This window comes from Cyrtonyx montezumae, unplaced genomic scaffold, assembly GCF_038088225.1.
Source record: "Cyrtonyx montezumae isolate F1298 unplaced genomic scaffold, pur_monq_1.0 scaffold_32, whole genome shotgun sequence".
NCBI lineage: Eukaryota > Metazoa > Chordata > Aves > Galliformes > Odontophoridae > Cyrtonyx > Cyrtonyx montezumae.
Genome location: NW_027072037.1, coordinates 7,354,362 through 7,362,673, shown reverse-complemented (window position 1 = coordinate 7,362,673; position 8,312 = coordinate 7,354,362).

Genomic DNA, 8,312 nt, shown 5'->3' with positions numbered 1-8,312 from the left:
CGATTTCATTATTCTAATTTAGCATGAAAATAGCATTTCATTTTACAGTTTTGCAGTATTAAGTAACTGCAAGTATCTTTTCAAGAGCAATTGCCCACAGCTTTTTGTGCAAACACTCTCTTTACAAAAGTCTCATGATGATTTGGGAGAAGCAATAGGGGAAAAAAAATGTTCCACTGGCAGAAGAAAGGAGAAATCTGGTGTAATATCCACTACCGTCTTATCTATCCTGTGGCTAATTACAGTGATAATCTGTTTTATATGGGAGGCGTTTCAATGTCAAATTTCATACAGGAGATTAACTCAGTGAAAGGGAGGCTGCCATTTTAGGAAACTGGTGTGATAGGAAAAGGGGAAGTGGTTTCAAACTAGGGAGGGAAGAGTTAGATTACCCTTACCCTACAGTAAGGGTAGTGAAGTACTGGCACAGTGACACTCAGGGTCAGTCTGTATGGGGCTCTGAGCACCTGACAGAGCTGTAGGTGTCCCTGTCCAATGCAGTAGAGTTGGACCAGATGGTCTTTAAGGGTCCCTTCCAATTCAAACAATCCTATGGTTCCACATTCACTGCACTTGTAGGACATGCCTGCTCCAGGCATGGGAAATCCAAACGGTGGGGAATTCATGTTTCCAAGTGTCCAAGTGAGCAGAATTTCAGGAAAGACAAACTCTTGTTCAACCTCCCCTCTATGTGCCATCACTGCTCCGTAGGGTGAGTGCCCTGCCCTCGCCTCCTTGTACAGTGCATCGCTGTGGCTCATGAGCATCTCTGATCTCCTCCTAAAAATAAAGCCCGGAGCACGAAGGACAAGCCCCCTGCCAGCATCCTGGCACCAGGCAGAGCGTGGTGTTGCCAAGCATGGGGAGTTTCGTCCTTGCAGGTCACACCCAGAGAGCTGCAGGCAGCACTGGGGCATGGAGCTCCCTATGTCCCAACCCCTACCCCTCAATGTTTGTGGTCCCTCATGGAGGTGACCTGGGAAACAGGCACTGCCACTCCCAGAAGCTAGCACATGGGAATGTCCCAAGGACAAGACCCCAGGAAAGGGCAGCTGCTGTCTCTGTCAGCTCAGTGCATTAGTGAAAGGGCTGAAAGTGTTCACAGATGGTACTGGATTTGTATCAGAAGAATATCGGTGGTCCCAGATAGCACTTATCCCTTGTTAGATGGGAGAAAAAACCTAAACAAAGTCCACACAATTAAAAATATATATATATATAATATATATGTATATATACATATATATAGAGAGAAATAAATGTTGAGATTTCTCTTTACTCTGAACCATCTCATAAGCAGAGTATCACTAAACAATTTCTCAGAGGGTCCCCTCTCAGCAAACCTCTCCCTTTCTGTCCCTCCTTACCTGGTTCTCAAGGCTGCGAGGTTACACACAAAGCTCTAAAGGAGAGTGGCTTTGATGCTGGCTCCAGCACTCAGGATTTTTGCTCTGTCTCAGAAAAAAGAAAAGAAGAAAATCTGTCATAAAATGCTTACAGGTTATCCTCATGGAGTTCAGGCATAAGCTGGGCATGTTTATTAAGCTTGTGGCCTGGCAGAGGGAAGGTGCCTATCTGAATTGCAATACAGTGCGCCTCAAAAGATTTGGTTTGAAACTTTCCCTTAGTTTAGCATGCTGTTGGATGCAGGGATAAAACACCATGTGCTTCTCGTGGTGAGCTGCTGGTCACTGCAATGGGCACAGGGGAATAAGGTGCTTTTGTGTCTGTATGTGATTGCCTCCTCCCAGATCTGGACAGATCAAGGAATGGTTTGGATTGGAGTGAACCCTAAACCTTGTCCAGTTCCAGCCCCAGTGAGGCTGCTCTTCCTGGGCTCTGCAGCTGTGCTGGTGAGACCAAAGCTGAAGTCAGCTCTATGTGTTTGAGTTCATGGTGATCCCTGAGGTTCACCAGTGACCCCAGTGACCACATCCCATCCTGTGTGACCTTCTCCTCCCCGGGAGGAGCATCCCCTGCTCAGCAGCCTCACACTGGAGGCAGGACCATGGCTCCAGAGCTGCCCCATTTCTCCCCCATCCTTTCCAGCCCTACATCCCTTCCCCATCCATACCGAGAGACACTGCTGGGAGATTGGAGTCAGGAGCCAGATTTCCTTGCAGAAAGAGCTCCTCGTTTATTTATGCTTCCCTCCCGCCGATCTCTGAAAACCATATGAAGTTATTTGCTTCAGCAACCTGACAGCAGCCCCCAGGCTAAACTTTTGATCCGCCAGTTTGCTGCCACCTTCACAAAGTGCGGCAGTGCTGAGGCACGCGGCAGCCGACAGAGTTGGCCCCATGCTGCTGCACATCTCCCTGTCCTGAACATTTCCTCTGCAACAAGGGGTGCTTTCCAGCACATGTCCCTGTCCCACATCCCGAGGCCTTTCTGTGTGCTCACAGAATTTCACAAACGGTTACCCCAAAGCTGATGCAGTATTTACACTTCTGGCACTGCTAATGCAAGGCAGAGGGCAAGAGAGCAAGAAAGGATTCAAGCACAGAGGGAAGGAGCTCATGTTAGGAGCCTGTGAGCTAAGGAGGCCCAATGCAAGGTAGCCCAAATCTCCTACCCCATCTCTGATGCACATGGATTATCATGGCAGCCATGCAGTTCCTACAAACAGGTGTAGTAAGAACATAAGCACGGGCTGAAGTGTAATGATAGGACAAAGAATAATGTCTTTAAACCAAAAGAGGGCAGATTTAGATGAGACACTGGGAAGAAATTATTCACAGTGAGGGTGAGGAGGCACTGGTACAGCTGCCCAGAGGAGCTGAGAGTCCATCCCTGGAGGTTCTCAAGGCCAGGTTGGATGGGGCTCAGGGCAATATGGTCTGGTGGGAGGTGTCCCCATCCATGGAGGGGAGTTGGATCTGGGTGGACTTTGAGGTCCCTTCCAATTCAAACCGTGCTGTGATTCTATGCAGCATACTCTTTGTAACAACTCAGCAATGTGAATTGACTTGATGATACATATATGAAACCACAGGTAGGGTGCATACACAGGAGTAACAAAAAGCACATTGGGAAAATCAAAACTCAGGATTGTATTCTACTCTGGACCAAACTCCAGTCTCTCATTAGTGTATGAATCCTCACCAGCAGCTGGCTCCTGCCTACAGGCTGCCAAGGGAAACGCTACCTTTGTTTAGGAGTCCTGCAAAACAAGAGATGTGCAGGGAGCAGTGATGCACACAGGAATAGAGCAGGAGATCATATAAAGAGCAGTGAGGAACCTTGCCCACCTCAGTTAAAGCTCTTGTGTGTGAGCAGGATGTGAGTGTCTGAGCTTGAGGCACCATAGAAACATGGAACAGTTTGAGTTGGAAGGGACTTCCAGGAGTATCCATTCCAGCCACATTGAGGCTGCTCTTCCTGGGCTCTGAAGTTGCCCTGGTGGGATTGAAGCAGAAGTCCAGTGCCACCAGAATGTCCTTCTTTGGGGTTGGGGTGTTGCATGTTCGACAGAAGTGAGTTTTCTTGCAGGCCCTCTGGAGAATTTTAAAACTGATTCTCCTGTCCAGAGCTATGCAGGGAAATCTGTAAATCAAGAAGTTACTCCAGGCAACATTTAAAAAGCTTTAATTGCTTGTTGGATTTATGACAAAACTGCCACGAGAGACAAACTGATTTCAGTGCTTTGCTGGCATAATTTAGGGAAAAATTTATTTTTCTTTCTGCAATAAGTCACCATCACATTAGGTCTAGAGTCCAGACTTTTCTTATTAATATTGCAGTGTTTCATGTGCTTATAACTGATAACCAAAAGTCCCTGAAGATCAGAAAAGCATAAAGTTTTTGCACAGTAAGCTTAAAAAGCAGCTGCAAATAGAGGCTATCATTTGGGATTCTGCTGTGAGCATGATGGGAGGCAGCCCTGGCCATGCCCTGCTCCCAGTACTTTGTTGTAATTTGGACTGAGCCTATTGAAACTTCAAGGTTTGAAGGGATGTCCCAAAATGCCTTGTAAATGTAGGTTTAATGTTTTGTACAGCTCCTGCTGGTGTGCATCAGCTCCTGTAGTTGGTTGGATGGAAGAAGAAGTTGAGGGCTGGAAGATGGGGTAAAGGATGGAAGAGGATGATGAAGGGTGAAGGATGAAAGATGAAGGTGAAGGGTGGAAGAGGAAGGTGGTGAGAGGAAGAAGACTATGCACCTGTGCATATTGCTCTGGAAACAGGAAAGAAGTCTTCATACCTCACAGCTGTAAAGTAAGATTTCCTGATGGATGCAAAATAATGCTGTAAGCCCAAACATGAAGAAAGTTTAGTTTGAAAGGCTGAAATCTCACAGGACTCTGTTCCAAAGCTTCAGATAATTAAAGTATCTGGTGCTGGTTTACAGTAGCTGTAAGAATTCAGCACAGCATAACACTAACCGGGGGAATATTGACTTTTGGTATACTGACTTCTTCTGGTTTTAACTAGTATTTTGGATCAAGAATCTTAAAAGAGTTCTGCTACTAGCTTTTATGATAATACTTTTCCCTGATGGTATGATATATTTCCCCAAGTTGCCACTAGAAGTAAAACTAAGAATAAAAGCATTTTTTTAATCTTTGCACTTTATATTAAAAAATGACTCTCAATAAACAGCTTCCAGGATCACTTGTGACATTAAACATTGATTTCTATGTCTGTTATAAACCTCCAAGAATTGCCTCAGGCACTTGTAATAATCTAAGCATTAGATCGGAGCACTTTCACTATCTAATTATTACCTGCTTTAATACAAGCTGCACTTCAAAAATATTTGAAAAAAGAAAGGAAGAAAGAAAGAAATTATCTTAAAGAAAAATCCATCCTCCTGTAATTCCACTGCTGTCAGAGCCAAATACAATGCCAACAAGGGGAGTGCGAGCCAGACCACACAGGAACACGACCTCTATGGAAAGCCATTGCAGTTTATACATAAATGTCTGAATCTTCTTATTTCTGAACAGGACAAATCCTCTCCATCGCCCTCATTTCCAAAAGGAATAACAACTGGTTTCACCCTGTCCTATTTGCAAAACATGCCTTACTGCTGAGCTTGAGGTTTACATAGCGAAGTGTGCTGCATGAACCTCCCGTGCCCAAGGCTAGGTCCAGCAGGTTTCATTTTAAAACCATCATTTATTTTTCACATTTGCTCCCCAGTACACAGCTTTCCGGAGTTGAGAGCTGGGAGCATTCTTCTATGATTCATATGAATTGAATCATAGAAGAATGCTCCCAGCTCTCAACTCCAGGGAGTGGTGGGATGTACCCAGGCATGGGGAGAACACACAGGGCTTGTGATACGGTCTGTATTTAGGATCTCCTGTCCAGCTGCTTCCACAATTCAAGTGCATTTGCTAGGTTTGGCTTTACAATTCCAGGAATTACAGGAAAATGACAGACCCAGCACAGGAAGGTAAATCATAGCATCAGAGAATTACAGAGAGGTTTGTGCTGGAGGAGACCTCAGAATCCATGTGGATCCAATCCCTGTCATTGGCAGGGACACCTCCCAACAGCTCAGGCTGCCCAGGGCCCTGTTCAGCCCAGACCTGAGCACCTCCAGGGATGGGGCACCCCCAGTGTCCCTGGGAAGCCTGTGCCAATGCAAAAATATTTGCACTGTCATTAGCTGCACCCTGAAAGCTGCAGACCCCAGAGGCTGTGGGCTGTCCGCAATCGCTGTGGTTGATCTAATGAAACTGCTATTTCTTCCCACAGATGTTGCTTCAAATTTCAGTGCTTCAATAAGGAATGACAATAACCCGCAACAGTGTTTTTAACACAGTGTGAAGATTTCAGGCTCTGCTTAAGTTACAGGACTCTGACGACCCGTGTGTTCCCAGTGCATTGCCACACACTCTGCACACACTGCTCAATGGGATTTGCTCACCGATCATTGGCAGCGAGGGCTGGAAAAGGTCTCCTGGTGGAAGGCATCAGGTTAAAGAGGAGTGAAAGATTTAAGAGAAATATCATGGAAAAAAATGGAAAGCTGTGATGATGGAAAGTCATCTTATCCCCACCCTACCTGCAGGGCTGCACTGCTTTTACAGAGGAAGTCGTGCTGCCCCTAGCTCTCGTGGTTGTGTGCTGGGAGCAGCGTAGGGGTGAGCAGTGCCACCTGTCCCACTGAATCTGGCTGCAGCAGGGTTTCTCAGTGATGGCACGACAACAACACCGCAGCCTCCTGCATTGTGGGTCAGGCTGCTGAGCATCACTGCTCAGGGACGGAGCGCACAGAGCGCTCACTGGCACCATGTACTAATTACATTCGTCTGCTCCACGACTTCAGCTTCAAGCACTCGCAGAGCGTCTGCGGCCAGGTTGGGATTTCCTCAAATTGATTTGTAATTTGAGGTTACTCAATTAATTCTTTTGATTATTATTTTTATTTCTCTCCCGCTCACCCTTGTGCAGTGAGCTCTGGCTCCCCGTGCCCCGGCACAGCTGCATCTCCAGGAGCATGTTTCAAAGAAGCAGCACGGAAGAAACTCAAACTTTCTCCTTTTCTGGGCCACACAAGCCTTGCCCAAGGCATTCTTCATAGAAAAATTAGGCTGCTGCACGGCTCATTGGTGGGGTGCACAACTTAAATATAATTTTCTCTTGTCCCAGATACACAGTCCCAGCCTGGTTCCCCCACCCCTTCTTCTGCAGTCAGCGGGGAGCAGCTCCAGGGTGGGGATTTCCCCACCACCACAGGGTTTGACCTCCCTCCTGCTATGAATACCTATGCTGGGGACATCCAAAGTTTGGTTCCTCCCATCATTTCCCATTTGGTTCTGAACCACAGCTCCTGTGCAGAGAGACTTGCTTTGGCAGTGGGTGAGATGGGCTTCGTGGAGAGCTGGACCCTCCTGCAAGGTGCTGCAGACCCCTCACTGCTGGTGCTCAGCGTTGGACACAGGTGTTCAACACCCCAATTTCTGTTGGTGAGAATGTTCAGAGCACTCCAAGTCTCTAAGCATACCTTTTCCATAGTGTTATGAACAAAACATTCCAAATAGACCAGAAAATACAGCAGGACACTGTCCACTGTGACATACTCCTGGAGTTGACTTGTCATTTACACACTTAAATGTCAACATGCTCTGCTGATCCTGCAGGATTTTCATGAGAAGGGTGGATTTGGGGGCTTTTAACCCCTTATGGTGGTGGTACCCAAATACTAGATGCATTGCTTGCAGAAGCAGGGAGGAGGAGAAGGCAAAGAGGAGGAGGAGGTTTTTCCTAGCGGAGCCTTGAGATTTTAAATCAGAGCGACCTCACCGGCTTCAGAGAGTACCTTCTAATTTCCAAACATATGCTCAAGAATATAATCAGGCTGGCAAATCTCTGCTGACAGCAATGCTGAGTGCCAGCTTCCCTCCACAAGCAACGAAGTGCAGCCCCATCAGCCCAGAGCTCCACCATGCTCATTGCCTCAGTTCTGGAGATACATTTCAGGAGCAGGGCTGGAAATCAATAGGTGACAGCACAAGAAATGTCCTTATGGAAGGAGGTGGGTTAAGCTGCTATCCCAAAGGTCCAGTGAACCCATTGCTATTCTGGATGTGCAGCTGGAGGTCCAATGAGTGAGGCTAGGTTTAGATTAGACATTAGGAAGAAATTCTTTACTCTCCAGTGGGGAGGAACTGGCACAGGCTGCCCAGAGAAGCTGTGAATGCCCCATCCCTGGAAGGGCTCAGCCCAGGTTGGATGGGGCTTTGGGCAAACCATGGGTTGGAAGTACAGTGGAAGAGAACCAAAATCAAGAAATCACCAAAGTGGGACTTGGAAAAGTTGGAGCTGTTTTACTCTCTGTGGAGATCCAAAAGTTAAGGACCACTTGTGTGGGGCCAGTATTCACCCGGCTGGTTGGTCACAGTGAGGGGGTTATGCTTAGCTGGGATGGGGGAAGTATTGTTCAGGATGGACACAACATTCAGGATGGATGCTCAGGATGGATGCAGCATTGTTCAGGGTGGATGCAGCAAGGCTTATCTTGAGTATATCCCAGCTCCATGCAGCCCAGCATTATCTCAGACCTGCAGCCGAGCCACCACCAACAGGTGCCAGTGTGCAGTGCAGCCGCTCCCCTGGGTGCTGCAGCATCATGTCCCCCACCCACTGCAACCCAGGCACAGCAGCAGCACTGCTGGGCACTGCATGTCCCCTACGTACCCACTGCAGAGGGAAATGGAAGTTGCTTTTGTCTGGCAGGGGTCAGACAGAGCCGGTTTGTTCGATAAAGCTTTAACGCTCTATGAACACGCAGAAAAAGCTCAACCCCGGGGCCCTTTGACAATCTCCATTGTTTTGCAGCTAAAAAAAAAAAAAGAAGGA